The sequence below is a fragment of the Myiozetetes cayanensis genome, unplaced genomic scaffold (genome assembly GCF_022539395.1).
Source record: "Myiozetetes cayanensis isolate MyiCay16 unplaced genomic scaffold, myiCay2020 scf5-8, whole genome shotgun sequence".
NCBI classification, from domain to species: Eukaryota; Metazoa; Chordata; class Aves; order Passeriformes; family Tyrannidae; genus Myiozetetes; species Myiozetetes cayanensis.
Window position 1 is genome coordinate 88,470,298 of NW_026087742.1, and position 16,157 is coordinate 88,486,454.

The 16,157-nt window shown below is 38.1% G+C and overlaps 2 long non-coding RNA genes across 5 annotated transcripts in view; one reads left to right on the forward strand and one right to left on the reverse strand.

Moving 5' to 3' along the window:
* Positions 1 to 41: 41 nt before the first annotated feature.
* Positions 42 to 16,157, reverse strand: part of LOC126649776 (uncharacterized) — a 63,094-nt gene continuing 46,978 nt past the window's right edge. Inside the window, exons 10-12 of one of the 4 annotated variants that reach the window (XR_007631157.1) lie at positions 12,219 to 12,337; positions 6,800 to 6,972; positions 42 to 4,167 (exon numbers count right to left, since the gene is read on the reverse strand). This is a non-coding gene — a long non-coding RNA (uncharacterized LOC126649776). Of the gene's footprint in view, positions 4,168 to 5,834; positions 6,973 to 9,176; positions 9,445 to 12,218; positions 12,338 to 16,157 lie in introns of those variants that run through there. The other 3 variants (XR_007631156.1, XR_007631152.1, XR_007631154.1) reach the window with 3 other exon arrangements.
* Positions 50 to 8,650, forward strand: LOC126649780 (uncharacterized). The gene is made up of 3 exons (XR_007631169.1): positions 50 to 151; positions 5,557 to 5,665; positions 8,388 to 8,650. It is a non-coding gene; the product is annotated as an uncharacterized LOC126649780 (long non-coding RNA).

The following is a 16,157-nucleotide window of genomic DNA, read 5'->3' on the forward strand; positions in this document are numbered from 1 at the left end:
CTGTTAAATAAAAATGCGGCTCCTTTTTTCCCTTTCCTTTCTTCCAAAACTCTCCCGAGCCATTCCTGCAAGTGGTTCTGTGACTCAGGAGCTGACAACATCCGCGTGCAAAGGAACAAAGAAGGAGAGTGACAATTCAGAGTGCACGCAGGTGAGAAAGACACCTTTTACTTATCAAACTAGGCTGCAAAAAATGCTCTTTTTACTCAGTGAGCTAGAAATAGCGGTGATCTAACAAGGCACTGATCCAAATTCTTTATTTATGCTGAGATGTAATGCTAACAGGATTTTTAGGTTGACTAGTAGTCTGCGGCCCCTCCATTCAAGTAAGGAAACATTCCTCTGATTTGGAAAGAGGAAAATCCATATAATTACCGTATATTATGTGACAGGAAAATGTATGCTGTAATGGCAAAGGGTGACAGAAAATGTCCATCAAAAAATTTGTTTTCAGTGAACTTCCTACGCCAGTCATTGCATTCTCTCTGTGGGGAAATGCAACATGATGGAACTCGTTTCTCCAAATTCGAGAGAAATTTACTTTTTTCAAAAAAGTGATTTTTTTGATCCTTTTTTTCCCTTTAAAATTGCAAGCGTGCAAGTAGGATTTAAAAGTTTGATGGCTTCTACTTCTTGAAAGAGACAATCTTATTTCTCAGTAAGTACCATTTAGCAGGTTGAGGGATTTTTTGCCTCTTTTTTTATCAAAAGCCCATTCTTTAGAGAAATACCACAGTTTAACATTAGATTTTCAAACTCCCCAAAATATACATTAGCAGATAACACCCACTAAAAGTGAAAGCTAAATATAGATATACAATAATGCTTTGGCACACTAAATAGATGTTCTACCATTTCTTAGATATAAAATATACATACAAGTATTCTCTTAAAATCTTTGGGGTTTCTAAGACCTCTACACACATGAATTGGCCTAAAGAAGCAGCAGATCTCCAGGTGAATTGACCAGTGTTTTCATACTTCCCCAAATTATTATTTTTACCTTGTTTTCGTTGGGATCAGGTTTTTAATCTTTATGATACATTTATACAAGAGGCATCAAGAAAACATGCAAATATTTAAACCAAATGAATTTTAGAAGTCAGGAATTAGAGCTCAAATTAGAATAGAACTCCAGTTGGCCCAGCTCCATAATAAACAACCTACTTTTGCTCTTGGACTTTTGGTCCTGTAATTTGGTTACCTGGATAAGCTTTAAGCAGAGTGCCATCTACAGAAACAGGAAATCGCCACACTCCAAAGAAATATTTCCCTTTTAGGATAACAAAACAGTGGTCTGATAGGTAATTAAGCTTCAATTTTGTTTCTGTGGCATTGTAAATTGTCTTTTCAGATTTGTGCTTTTGGGGCTTTCATCTAGTTCATACCAAAGCCACTGAGCTGTCCTTCCCTCTAGTGCATTATTCCCTCTCTTTCTCATAGTTACATAGGTACATAGAGGAAAGGGACACAAAAATTGCCCTGAGAAAGGCAGATCTAAAAGAAGGCCCATGTCTTAACCAAACAGTGGCCATCAGCAGGCGGCTACTGAAGAGAAGAGGCCGGTAACCTCATAGCAGAGTGCTCTAGATCACTGTCCCAGCCTCCAGCAATTTGAGACTTCTTGAGATAGAAAAATTTCCCTGACTTGCTATAGTGACGGTTGGTTAAATATGCAGCAATGACTGTCCTGTACCAGCAGGCTTTGTTTCACCCCAAGTGTTATGCCAAAATAGTTGTATATCATCGTGAAGAATAACTGCATTTCCCCAGAGTTGATTTCCTATGGCACATTTTACTTAGACGCTTCCTCAACACCCTCGCAAATATGTTATAGATCTAAAACACAATCTCCTTTTCAAAATGAATGGGTATGATTACAGGCATATTCATTTTGTAAAAGGTACAAAAGGATATAAATGTGCCTTTACATCTCATATAATGTCAAAGTAAGACCCTCTTGCCCTTTTATTTTGATCTCCGCCATTTGAAAATAAAAAAAATGACTTGATTATATGTTTTTTACCATTAAGTGTATAATTGCTTTTGTGTTTTGACATTTAATTCCTCTTACCAAAATACATGGTAGGAATTAAAAGTCAAATCTTTTATGCATTTGATGTACAGATCTTTCCATGTATTCAGGAAGAGAAATAGAACAGTGAAACCTTATGTCAAGTACAGTGAAGCCATCTGAAAATGAAGACACTTTTTATACTGGAAATTTGACTATGGCCCCAGTTCTGCCCTCCCTTATCTAGGTCAATGGCATTTTTTAGGTCACTGGAAAGTCTGAATGAGTCAAAACCAAGCAAAACCTACAGGACTTGACCTTTAAAATAGAGCTGGGATGATACCATGCCCTGTCAGGCAGATTTCAAGATTACAGTCCAGTCTGAAAATTATTTTCAGAAGCCCTAAGAGAGAAGTTGGCCAAGCACTAGAGTGTATTGACCTGGTATGGGATGGCAGCAGTGAGGAACACAGGTCCCAGAAGGGAAGACCAGGAGCGGCTAGTGGGGTGTCTTGGCTGGCCCAAGGCCAGCAGGAGGGCTCTGATGCTGAGAGAGGAGGCAAACTCTGTGGGCTTGTGGAAAGGTGTGGCTGCATGCAATATGTCGCTTGTGGATGTTTCGAGTGCTTTTTATCTCCCCTTTGTCTCAACTTTCCCCAAAAGGTTTTTCCTACTTCATGCACTGTCCTTCCCTCTACTGCATTATTTCCTCTCTTTCTCATAGTTGTCGCTTCCACTACTTGTACCCTTTAACTGAATTCTCTCTCACTCCTTTCTTCTCTATAGGGCATGTCAAATTCTTCATCTTTACTCTACTTTCTGTTCATACTCATCCAAAACCTACATATTCTTCAGGCTGTATTTCCCCCCACTGGTCACAGCACTGTGATTTATTGCCATCCACTGAAGTTCTAAAGTGGCTTGACCCTACAGCTGTAACTGGGATTAGTGCCCTGAGATTCAGATTTATGGAGTCTGGCATTGCCTACAAAAGTTTTCTGAAACCCAGGAAGTAGACAGTAGCTGGGACCTCAGATGAACTGAGCCTGGGACTGGACGAGCAAGGAATGTTGATGGCAAGCAGTAATGGTAAACAAGAGCTCAGCAATGCTCTTCCCAGTGTTAATATTCTCACCCACAAATTCTTGTCATGCCTTCACTATGCCCATTAACAAAAACTGCTTCTTTAGGTGAATTTGCTCTTGGAGTAAGATTTGTGCTGTCTTTTTCCTTTTCCCAAAGCCAGGGACACAATTTTTCTTTTTTTTCATCTCAGGGAAGACACCCTCAACAAAGGTAAAGGACAATACACAGGTATTCAGAAAGAGAAGTAAAGGGAACAGGAATGTGGTGCATCAGGAAGAAGCAAGTCAGAGAGACAGGGAAGGGAGAGAGAGGAAGAGGGAGACAGCGAGACAGCTGAGTGTATCTCCACACAACAATTGCGTCACCATATTTCATGGAGACATACTTAGCTTCCCATAATGAAAGCAGCTTCCACTGCATGGGTGCCAAGCACACAGGTGTTGTCTCCCACTGCCCATCACATGCTTGCACTTTGAAGGGCAATGAGACAGCCTGGGTCTGCTTTCAAGGGCCTCCTTTCCATGCATCCTACTGCTGATAGGATTGTAAATGTGAAGCACTTTTCAGGCACATGATAAAGGTGTGTTTAGACACACACACACACATGTATATGTGCACATGCACTTGCACATTTTTTCCCGTCATTGTTTGTACACGCAAAAGCTGCAAATTTAAAATTAAAAGGGAATGGAAAGTCCACAACATGCAAATCACATAATTAACCCCATATGTTCAGGAGAGGCAGAAGGTAGGACTTAACAACAAAGAAATGGAGTCAACGCCATTTTTTTAAAGTGAGTAATTGCAAATAAAAAGTCATTTATTTATACCTGTGTTGTCCAATCTTTGAAGAAGTCTCTTGATTAAAGTTTAGGATCAGGCATCCAGAATATCGTGAGTTTGTTCTTGTGAGTAGCTATTTTACCCACAAGGTGGGTGTTATTTGAAAATTCTGTATCTTTGAAAATCTGTATCTTTGCTCGAGGGCTCTGCTTCTCAGTAGTCATCAACTCAAGGAGGTGCTTCAAAGTCAACCACTTTTTTTTTTCTTTTGTGATCATGCAATTCTGAAATGGGGAGGTGCAAGACAGGTGCAAATTACTGTTTTCTTCCAGCTCAGGGTGACCGAAGTCTTCAACAGGTCACCTTGGTTGCTGCAGTATTTCACAACACACTTGCATACAAATAAGAATATTAACTAATGCTACTCATAAGTGATTCTCTGTTCACACCAATCACAGAATGGCTCTGGGATCATTCACCCTGCCCTTTTAAATTTATAAATAGTTTTTTACAGCAATAATGTCAAACAACTGTAGAATTTACTGCTTCTTAGCCTGAAAGGGAGATGGCTCTCAGAACAACAAACTTGAGGAAAATATTTTCACTCAGCTGGAGGCTTTATGGGACAGATTTCATCCATAGTCCAGAAATAAATGTCACCTCCCTTGAGATTTTGAAACTCAATGCACATTCAGACCCAGAAATCAGGTGATGAACCAGAGCTTCAGACTCTCAGAAACCAAACACTTTGTGCTTCAGAGAGATTTGAGTTGTTTTTATTTTTTCTCAAGTTTTTTTCCTATTCCTTTAATTTTGATGGATGGTGTTTTGTTCTGCAGTAAGTTTTAATGTGTGTCGCTGTGGAACATTTTCAATTGTCGCAAACAACAACAACAAAAAGCAATATTTCAATATTTCTCAAGAAAAGGCTTCAAAGGTTTCAGATCTTTTTAAAATGTTTCTGCTTTATTTTGACGTGGCATAAAAGTTTTGTATGCATTCTCGCATCCACTATTGTGACAGCTGTATTTAATGAGTGCAAAATGATCAGAAAAACATCCTTTACTGTGGGTTGCCATTGCCAGCAGACAGGAGAGAGGCAGTACTGTAATAACAGAAGCGATGAAGTAGTTCACATTATTACTGATGAGGTATTTCTAACTCAAATGCCTAGATATGCCTTTTGAAAATAATGCATTGGTCACATTACCTGATCTTTTCATCAGATTTTGTTTCCAAGTGCGTTTTGAAATAAAATTCTGCACCCTTAGCCTCAGGTCATTAAGTGGTTGGTTGCGACATATTATTTGGGGAAAACACAGTCAGTTTCTGTAAGATGAAGAGGGAAAGGTCCTAGTCTTGCCTATAAATACCAGCCTTTCCATCAAACTAGTGCTAAGCGTGAAATGCAGATCCACAGATACACTAGAAATGAAACATCACACAATACGTTTGATTTCTATTTTATATGCATATTTAATATCTGAGTATTTTAGTCCAAACTGGAAAGATTATAAAAATAAATCTAAATGGATTTGAAAGGCAGAGTATTTCTTTTTTCAAAGCTTCATCGTTCCTGACTTCCTCTGGTGACTGTTAACTTATCATGCCTTTGTACAGGAGATCTAAGTATTTCATTCTCTCTTGTGTCTCCATATGGTACCATTTCACAGATAGTCTTCCTTTGGTCACAAGATGACAGTGAGAATGGATTGTCAAACTGGACCACTATGACAATTTACTCTGGGGGAGAAAATCCTGTGGGTGTTTAGAAGCTTTACTGTAAGTTATATTTGATTAACTTATCCTACTACTGACAAATAATTAGGTCAGCAATTAATTTCAAAATGCAAATGTGCTACAGGCCTTCATGTTTTAAGAAATTCCCTTTGTCTTTGGTTTCTACTTGTGTTAAAGTCTTAAATGGATTTAACCAAGTGAAGAAACAAAATTATGTTTTCTAATGCTTTATTTACTAGGTTGATTTGGACTTTTTCAGCAAATATTGACAGCAAATGTTTGTTCAGAAATGATCATGTGGGATGGAATTTAATGGAGTAAGAAAACAACAGAGTAATGATGAGCCACTAATTTAAAATATATATACATATATTCACACTTCTTCTGCTGCAAAATATTTATCTACCTTCATGAAATAGGAACAGAAAGACAAGCCAGAGGGTCAAGAGCAGATCATCATAGCAAAGTCATTAGTACCAGCTGAAGCAGTCTGAGAAACCACGGCATATCAGGAAAACACCCGTGCTTAATATTGCTGCGTGGCTGAAAGAAACCTATCAACCAACCTATCTCAGGGTCTTTGTTATTAAACAAACACAGATTAAAGGCTCAGCCCTTCCCAAGAGAAGCTCAAGGGAGTTTTCTGTTGACTTTAAGGGAGTGAAGCCCCTAAGTTTTCTGAGATTAAAATCATGCAATTTTTTAGAAAATAACAAAATATGCAGATGTAAACAAATCCACTCAGCTATCATGACGTAAAATCTGAATGAATTTACATAGGTGAAAGAATTACATTAGAATGTACTAAACATTTATTTGCTTAATTGTTTCAGGTCAAAAAGGAGAGCAACCACTCAAGAATTGGGTGAGGGTTTTTTACAAAATTTTTGATGACCCAAAGATGAAAAACTGGTTTTTTCATACTTAACTATGCAAACCACTTTGGAAAAAATAACTATTAAAAAAGAAAAAAAAAAAATGACAAGGTTTGTTTTTTCTGGTTTTTTTAGTGCGAAATGGTACTTTTACATCATATTCACTTTAATAATGTAAATAATTATGTAAGAAAAGAAAGCAAGAAAAAAAGATAAAACTAAACCTTGTATTTTTATCAGATTTTCATTTTGAAAGGAAAACAAAAGGAGAGCTGCATGGGGTAAAAAGTATGTGTCTCACCTAAACAGAAAAATCTTGGTTTCCAATCTCCTCTGAAGGATTACATACAGGACCTTCTTTCCATCTTAAGCAGCATCTGAAGAACTTTGAAGGTTTCACTAGGCAGGAGCAGGCAACACAAGGCTGAAGCTTGATTTTTGAGTGAGGGAGAATCTTTCTCTTTCTCCTCAGAGCTGTGGGAAATAAAATCAGAAATAAAACTGGATATGAGAGGGTTGAGCTGTTGGGAGCTGTGCAGACAGAAGCTTTCTTGTAAGATAAGGCAGTGCTCACGCTGTTCAGCTGTACACTGGCATGGACCCCCATTAAAGCATCACTTTTCAAAAAAGATACAGCTGCCTTTAAAACTGTCCAAAGGAGAGGAATGGGAATGATCAGAAGTTTGGGAAATGTCACCTGCAAGAAAATCTGAACAGGGGTGATTTCATCTGGGGAAGAAAATGAGTGGACATAAAAACCAAAGCCTTCAAAGTTTAAAAGCCTTCTGCAAAGAGGCAGGGAAGAGTTTGTATTTCAGGACTACAGCCAAATGACAGAGGGTTACAGTCCTACACTGAAACAAAGGAGAGTCAGGTCAAATGTTGGTGAAAATTTTCTCACAGTGAAGACACTGAAACTGTAGAAGGGATTGTCTATGGAGAGTCTAGAGGGTCTGGAGTCCCCCTCACTGAAGACTTTTGAGAATAGACTGCACAAATTACTTTCCAAAATAATGTAAATATTGTTTTTAGTTGAAAGCAATCCCTTAGCAGATATTACATTAATATTTTTAATTGATTTTAAGAAGCTGACAGAACTCCTGCTTTTATGGTATTATAAATAAACTTTCAGATTAATTTTAGGGAAAGAAGTATCCTATGAATGCTCAGCACAGCTACCATGATGAATGAGAGCAATTGCAGTGGGTTTTTCTGCTGAAACTGGACAGACAGAATGGTCTGCATGACCACAGTTGAGCTCATTAAAAAAAAAAAAAAAAAAAAAAAATTCAGTGATGGATAAGTTGGCATTAAATACTATAAAATAAAGGAAATCAATATACCAGAACTTGATCATTAAAGCTAGAGTATATTCAACAGCTTTTAGAATCAGAATCACAATGACTGTGACTAAGCAAAGAACTACCAGACAAAGCAATCTCAGTTTCTGTCCTAATGTTAATATCAATTTGATATAATAGCAATCCAGGACACATAGAACACAACTGGTATAATGCAAGTTTGAGTCAAAAAGATTATTTTTCCCAGGTAGCATCTATACATTTGATGAAAAAAAAAATAACATTACCTTCACTCTAAAATTTAAAAAAAGTAACAAATGTCTCATATTATTTAAAACATAAGTCTTTCAAATCAGAATGATCTCTGGAGTCACCTGTGTAAGTGTTCAAGTAGGTAAAAAGGTAGAAGGAATTTTGAAATATTGTCACTCTAAAATTAGGACATTTCATGTTATTCTATTAGTTCATTTGTATCTGTTTACACTGAAGTGACTGCACTAAATATCATAGCTGCTTTACAAAAGCCTTCTTCTGGTTTCCCTTCCCTTGGCTACTCGTGTGCTAGCATTCTCTCTTTGTCTCAAACAGGGAGAAGCACATCCCACCTCACACAGTCTGTCTTTCTCTCCTTCTGTCATCCTTGGGAATGGAGGGATTTTCCTTATCCTGTAAAATGGTGATTGAGGATTGCCTTATGGGGATCAGAGGGGCATTTCCCCTGGGATTGCCAGGCAACGGCTCAGGCCTGATGAGTATTTGTTCCTCCTGTCATCCATTCTGAAGAGCATAATCCCAAAGAAATCAGGAGGGAGTTTTAATATGGACTTTGAAGGTTAGATATGCCTAAGAACATGAAGGTGATTAAGAAATTATTCTACTGAAGCTTTCCCAACAATCTGGGGTTGACTTTTTTTTGAAAAACAAATCAAAATAAAAATGTCTTGCTTTGTTTTTCATTAATATCAGATGACAAATCTTAGCCTTTTCTCATAGCCTAAACCACCTTCGGCATACAACTGCAAACATAGGTTCCAACTTAGGCAAACTTGTTGCACTAAATCCTCCCAGTGGTGTCATCTGGATCCTAAGCGTAGTTTTGAAGTTGGCTTCATTCTTTTCTTATGTCAACTCCAGTTAGGCTTGTTCATGTAAACATAAACTGCATTACAACTGTCTTTTTAAAATTAGTGTAATTAACAAGCTCTACCAAAAAGAAAGTTTGATTTGATAAACTTCTATGAAAAGCATCTAACATTCTGTTTTGATAAAGTTTTTTCTTTGTCATAGTACACTAATGTCTCTTTTTTGTATTTCGAGGTAGAAGTCAGACTCCACAGACTATTTGGTGTCATCTCAAAGCATGTACCCCTTCTTCACCTTGCAGCAGCCCAGCAATCTGTCTTTGAGTGCCTCCCATCATCTTGGGCATCAGACACCGGGCATCCTTTTGTTTCAGGTACCAAATCTCCGAAACAAGGAAGCACACACAGACTCCAAAGGACCCACTGCCTTTCAGAACATGTTCTCAGCAGAGTGAGGAGCAAAGGGGTAGCTTATCACTCTTGAAAATCCTCTTCAGTGCTCCAAAATCCCCAGTTTAGTGTCATAATCACTTGCTGGCATCAACATCACTTTACAGCTACCACTGAAGAGTAACAGAGAGAAGACAGATGCCTTAAGTCAGATAGGACACCTTACTTTTTTCAGGAATAGGGTAATTACACACAAGCCAATCAGCAAAGCAAGAGTAGGAAAACAGAGAGGAATTCATTACCTGGAAATAACATACACTGGTCTGGGAAAGGAGGTGAAGGGAGCAGCTTCCTTTCCTCAGAAAACACATATTGCAGCATCCTCATTCTCAGAAGAAACAAGTATGAAACCTTGAGAGTGATTACCTTAGCGCTGCTCTCTTCCTTACCACCCTAGTCAGCCACCCATGACAACAGAGCCAGTTAGAGAATCCCAACTGGCAAAAGGATTAAAAAAGAAAAAAGTAAAGTGGAAAAATGCCTCAGGCCCCGCACATGTGACTTCACAGCAAAACCTGGAGCCAGCCCTGAGGGGTCTGATACAGAGAGTGAAGTAATGTGACTGTGATTAGGATGTGTGAAAATTAGAGGCCCTCTTGTTTTAAGAAGGCAGGTTATCTACCGATCCTGCTCTACACTTCTTTCTACTGTAATGTGGGGAACAAAGGCTGTCTGTAGAAGATTCTGTATTTCTCTACCCAGCCTATGTCACTTAGAGCTTTTTATGTTAGACTTGTTTTAAAAACTTCAGTTTAAACCAACATGAAAGGTCCTTAAGCAGTAAATAGCATATTATATCAAAAACAAATAGATTAAAAAGTGAACAGCCATAGCCAGTATATTTTCTTCCAGAGGAGTTTTACTTTCCACACTAACTGAAACTGTAAGACTGGCAGATCTGGGCCAGAGGTTTGTAATGGGCCTTTTACTTTTTTTTTTCCTTCCCTCTCCAGTGATAAATAATCAGTTTTAGAGAATTGATAAAAAGAGACAAGAATGAAAAGTGAGTATGACACATTTATGAGACGGATTTTTCATCTGTTACTTAAATACAGCACCTTTATTTCAGATTGAATTAAAAAAAAAAAAAGACAGGAGAGCCAACCAATTTATGTTGTGCTGCAGTAGTGAATACATATGAATGTACAGAGCACAGCCTGAGAGAGCCAGAAAATTCAACCAAAATTTCCTGACAAGTTGGAAAAAGTTATGTTATCATTCAAGAATCATTATTTGAAAAAGGAAAATAAAAACAGACCACATGACTAGAGGCAGCAGAGGATAAAAACATATTGTTTCCAGACAAAACTCCATCAAAAACATATGACTTGAGACCTTGAAGTCAGAGTATCTTCGTATTTTAAATTTCTATGAGCACTTTCAAGAAAAGCTGGAGTTCTGCTGTAGGATTTGCTGCACACTGTTCACTACTGATTGATAACAAAAAGCAGCATTAGCAGTATTTTTCCCCCATCGTTCCTCTGAAGCTAATGGAGTCGAGGATTCGTTACTTGATCTAATGGCAATAGCTTTCCAATAGACATGCACAGAATCATTGATTAGTTTGTCCTCTCCTTGTTTGCGTTGGAACACTGTTCAATTTACACCAATTAAAGAATGCTTGGTTTGTGTATTGAAGAACAATTAAGGGATGGAATTCCCTATAGGCTACTAAAAATGACATCTGACTGGAATGGTGATTACAGCATGAAGACAGCATTAGTATTTAAATAGTTTGACTGCTATATAAAATCATTACAGCACTCACCATGAAAAAGAGCATTAGTTAATTTTGCCTATAACAAAATTAGTTGTATGTATTTGCCTGGTCACTTTAAGTAAATTTGACAAGGCTAATCTTAAAGCAAGCGTTCCAGGTTTGGTGGAAGGAGCAGATAGAGCACTGTTAAAGTAATCATCTTGATAGATATGTATATAATCTTCAACCAAAATACAAATACACACAAATGAATAGCAGAGCTTTGCTGGAGACGCTCAAATCAAATGTAAACATTAAAAACACATCAGCTGCTGAAACTGAAAATCCAAGGGTAACTGGCATGTTAATTATACAACAATCAAGGTTTCACAAACCGTAAACACACAAGAAATCCTTATTTGTCCACCACTGTGGTTGTCAAACCTTTACTATGCTTTCCAGCACTGTATGGAACAAGGAATCATGAGAAGCAAACAGACACTATGGAAAGAGTCATCCTTGCTAATAGGACTCCCTTGTGAAATATCCCAAAGGATTAAAAATATTGCAGTGGCCTAGTACATCCATGTAATGTCTTCTCAGACAAGCTTGGTTTTTCCTCCACAAGGTGGAGGTTCATTCTTGAAAATACTGTTGAGGAAAGAGAGCTTTTTATCCTCTATTTATATTTCTCCCATGCATATTAAATTCTATCTCCTAGCCTCAGATTATAGTATCTACAGTAATGATCTATCCAAAACATGACAGTAACATTACTGTAACATCAACTGCTTGGGGCCAGTCCTGAAGCATATTTACATTTCCATAGCCTACTTAAATATAGTGTGTTTGTTTTGCTAAACTTAGATACTGTAGTATATTTTATAAGGTCATCTGCCTGTCTGAAGACCTCACATGGCAGCTACTATTCTTCCTATGAGAATTTATGCAGTTTCAATTGAAGGTTGTCAGCACCCTTTTTTATTCAGTAAAGGAACATAAGACTTTTCCATTTAAGCCTCTAAGCAAACATAGACATGTTTATTAGCATATCTACATTGTGCAATGCACAACTGTGTTAAAGATGCCCAAGCTCCCAAGCCCAAGTCCCAGATGAGGTGATACATATGCACAGCACAATATACCCTTAATTTGCATGCCCCAGCACCTCTGACCAATTCGCAGTACCTCTTTGCAGATCAAATTAGTCTCTGATGCCATTCTGTTCTTGGAGACCGTGCCTGGTTCTAGAGGTTGCTTATGGATATCTCCACTGCACCATCCATGTTCCACCAGATGGATCTGCCCTAGAATTACATTTGAGACAATACACCTCATCACTCGTTCATAGTACAACCACTGACTTTCCATGGGGTTTTGTTCCAACATTAAAAAGGTCTTCTATTCTGGCTCCTGTTTTCATGTTAGACAAGTAGTTCTTGCTTCTGTACCAGACCTCCTGTTGGGATCTCCCACTATAATCTGCCTGACTAGATCTTGGGCTTTCAGAAGTGAGACTAACGCTTCTTTTCAATGAATAATATTCTTTTGCAACAGGGCTGATATAAGGGTGTATTCTTCCTTCCACCCACAAGAAGAAAGCCCATTAATTTCAATAGAAACTTTCCATGCAGAAAAGGGAGAATGATGCCCCAGGGAACACTCAAGGAAGATTAATGGTGAGGAGAGAAAAGTGATACAGTACAGGCAGAACAAAATCAGAACCCACCACACAAATAAAACTGGACAACGGTTCATTTTTTAAAAGCCAGTCAGAAAAGGTAGGAAGGCTTTGAAAAAAATAAGGGCTGTTTCTGTGCACTTTTGCATACATTGGCTTTCAGGAGACATGAATAGAAACCTAACAGTAACTCTTTTTTCATACCTCCTTTCACAGGTCTCACTGGCAAAGAAGGATTTAGCACTTAATTCCTGTACTTTTATGTGGCAAATTAGGAATTTGCACCTTGAAAGGAAATTGCTTTTCAAACTCCCATAAATTCTGGATTTTATTTTTTTTAAATGGTGGAAAACATTCCCTAACTTCATCCCAACACGTAATAAATAGCACTCTCCATTACTTCTCCTCAAAAAGGTGTAGGAAAGTGGGCCTGGCCAAAGAGAAGTGTTTGTCATTCCTTCTGAGGAGATGTTAAGGATCTAGAAAAAGTGTCCTTAACCCTTTCATCTCTTCAACCCTTTTTAGTTCAACCTCACACATTTGCTCTCTTTCTCAAAATCAAGTGTCAGTTGAGAAAAATATTTAGCTTGGGACTTGGTTACTTGATGAAGTAGGGCCTGCTGACACTAAATAGATCAAAACTGGAATATGAACAGAGTTGCAATGTGTTTTATTCTTCAGTTTACCATCAGCTAGAAGTAAAACCCCTACACAATTTTTGGCATCATTTCAGGAAACAACTGGTTGGTTTGCAGCTGCACTGAGACAGAAGGAAGCTGGTGAACAAGACTGACACAGCACGAGAGGTTGCAGCAGACGGTAATTGGTGACTCTCCACAGGAAGCACTGAATATGTGGATCATTATGCTGACCCCAACATAAGGTCCCATCTCTGTGAGGCTTAAGGATGAGATGGTGTCCACCAGAGTGGGACAAAGGACCTGATCAGAGAATCTCTGAAGTGCTTTTCTTCATGAAGACAAGACTGAAAGACAAGGAAGTGTGACCCAGTGAAGAAGTGTTCTCTCACAACATGGCACTACGCTGGCAACTGTGGCTGTCAACAAAACACTTCCCATTCTGACTGTTGACACTGAAGTGAAGATAAGCTTTCAAAGAGGTTAGTACACACCCTGACTTGTTTTATTTTTGAGTCATTTTTGGCCCAGTTTCTTCCTCTCTACGCTTCCTGGCATGACAGAAGACCAGAGGCAGGTGTTGGGATGGCATTGGTTTTTCTCATTTAACCTGTGAGGCACCATAAAAAACAATCAACAATCATGGAGCATGCTCTGGATTTGTCTAAGCATAAGTGGCTCAAATACTAACATGTGAATTTAGTAAAGTTAGAGTCTGTGGAATGGAGATAAATTACAACAGCAATTGAAGTTGAATGTGATATAGAAATCCAACTAACAGAAGACTGTCTGGAAACAATTATTCAGAAAGCTGCTGACCCTCTATTTCTTTAAAGAGTTAAACATTTGGATTGGTTAACTGGCAACCGCAATAATAGGCATATGCTCTAATCTTTGATCCGTAGTTGAATTTGCAACTCTTAGTATGAGAAGCAGATCACATAGATTTGCATATTTTTAAGGATCTATAGGGAGGAAAAAAAGAACATAACCTGCTTTTCCAAGATGTTACTTTGAGATCACACAGAGTGTCATGGGCCTCCCAAGTACACTAGTGTTCAGAGCCAGTTGCAAGGACTTATAAATGTCCCTAAACTATAACATTCATATCTGAAGATGAATCAAAATTCCTCCTAGAACAGACCATTGTAAGTTGAAGGTGCTTCACAGAGTTATCTACATCTACCATTAAGATCTCATTTCTACGTCCATATCTGTGTCAGAACTTTCTTAAAATCTTAACGTGTCCAGAAATAATCAATAAATTAAAAAATGCTTAGTGACCAAATGAGGAACTGTTGACTAGACTCAAATGCATGAGCAAGAAACAGATTTCTTCCAAGGTCTTGACATCGTCTTAGGTTTTGCATCTTAGGAAAAATTTTTCAGTGTTAATGAAAATTCTGCAGAGACTAGACAACCATGAATTACCCTATGAATAGAATGGATGCTAACCAGACAAATTTTTTTTTTTGTTTAAGGTTCATTGCTTGCTCATTTCTTTTTTCACCAACTGAAAGGTGTTTACTAATCCCTCATTTTGGATCAACATCGTACCTATGGCATAGAAGGTTTCCTCCACTTGGTAATATTCCCTCAGAAAGTAGCTCCTACTGAGAGAAGTGAGCAAAAACTCGAGTACTGTGAAGTCAGTCACCACTGTAAATGTTTTCAGTTGAGGGATGTTTCAATGTAGTCTTTACTCAATTTTTTTACTTTACAATAGGATTTCTTTCCTGGTTCACCTACCCAATGCTCTTTGATATCAATAAAGATGATGAGAGCAGTTATTTGTTATTTCTCTATGGGTACTTCCTATACATCCCAAACAAAAATACAGATTACTGCAGGGGACTATGTAGATATGTGCAAGAAAGGCAATGCAAAGGAGTCACTCTCAAAAAAAATGCTATATATTTCTTATAGTTCCCTGCAGTAAGCCATATGGGGGCATGGAGGTATTGTAGCGAAGATAGACTAAAAACCGGACTGGCACAGGGGGTAGCACTTCCAGTGGGTAGGAAAAACTTTGTGAAGTCCTGGCAAAAATCACATGAAGAGAAGAAGAAGGTGTTGCACATTCCTGCTGGAATGATGCAGTGATCAGTGTGATCAGATCATTGGCAGGTGAAGCAGAACCTGAGCCAGCAACAATGGTTTCAGTACCTTAAAGTGGGAGAGAACAGAAAAAAAGAGTAGCATACAACTTTTTTTAATAAAAAAAATTAGTTGCTGATGCAGAGTTTTTGAGAAGGGACTACCCTGTGTCCTAGCAGCACAGATGTTACACACAGTAAGCAGATTCCAAATGTAACCCAAAACCCAAAGCAAACGTTGGCTACTTTTTGCACCTTGCCAACATCATTAGAAATGAGAGGTACTCTTCGGTCACCAGCACAGCCATGTAACAGGCTTTTCAAAGCTCGGAAGCATGATTAAAATAAAGGGCCAAGACTTGCCTTGATTCTTTATTAGGGTGATTTTCTTCTGTGCTTTGAATATCTTTGGGTGTCTCTTCCTAATCGTCTCTGAAAGACTTCTGATCTCCCAGAAATTTATGTTTTAGGGGATTGTGTAATCTGCTTGTTTTGTGAGAAGACAGAGTGCAAAAATAGAGAAATAGAAATTGCTTTGAGTGCTATATAGTATGATTTCAGTTACTTCACTTAGTTATTTCTAGCCATATTTTATAAATATCAGCACATTATATTTGTACTGGCTATTGAGATGATACTTTCAAAGCAATTCAAATACGTATTGTGGTATATTTTGCCAATATAATATTACAACTGTACAAGATTGCTTATA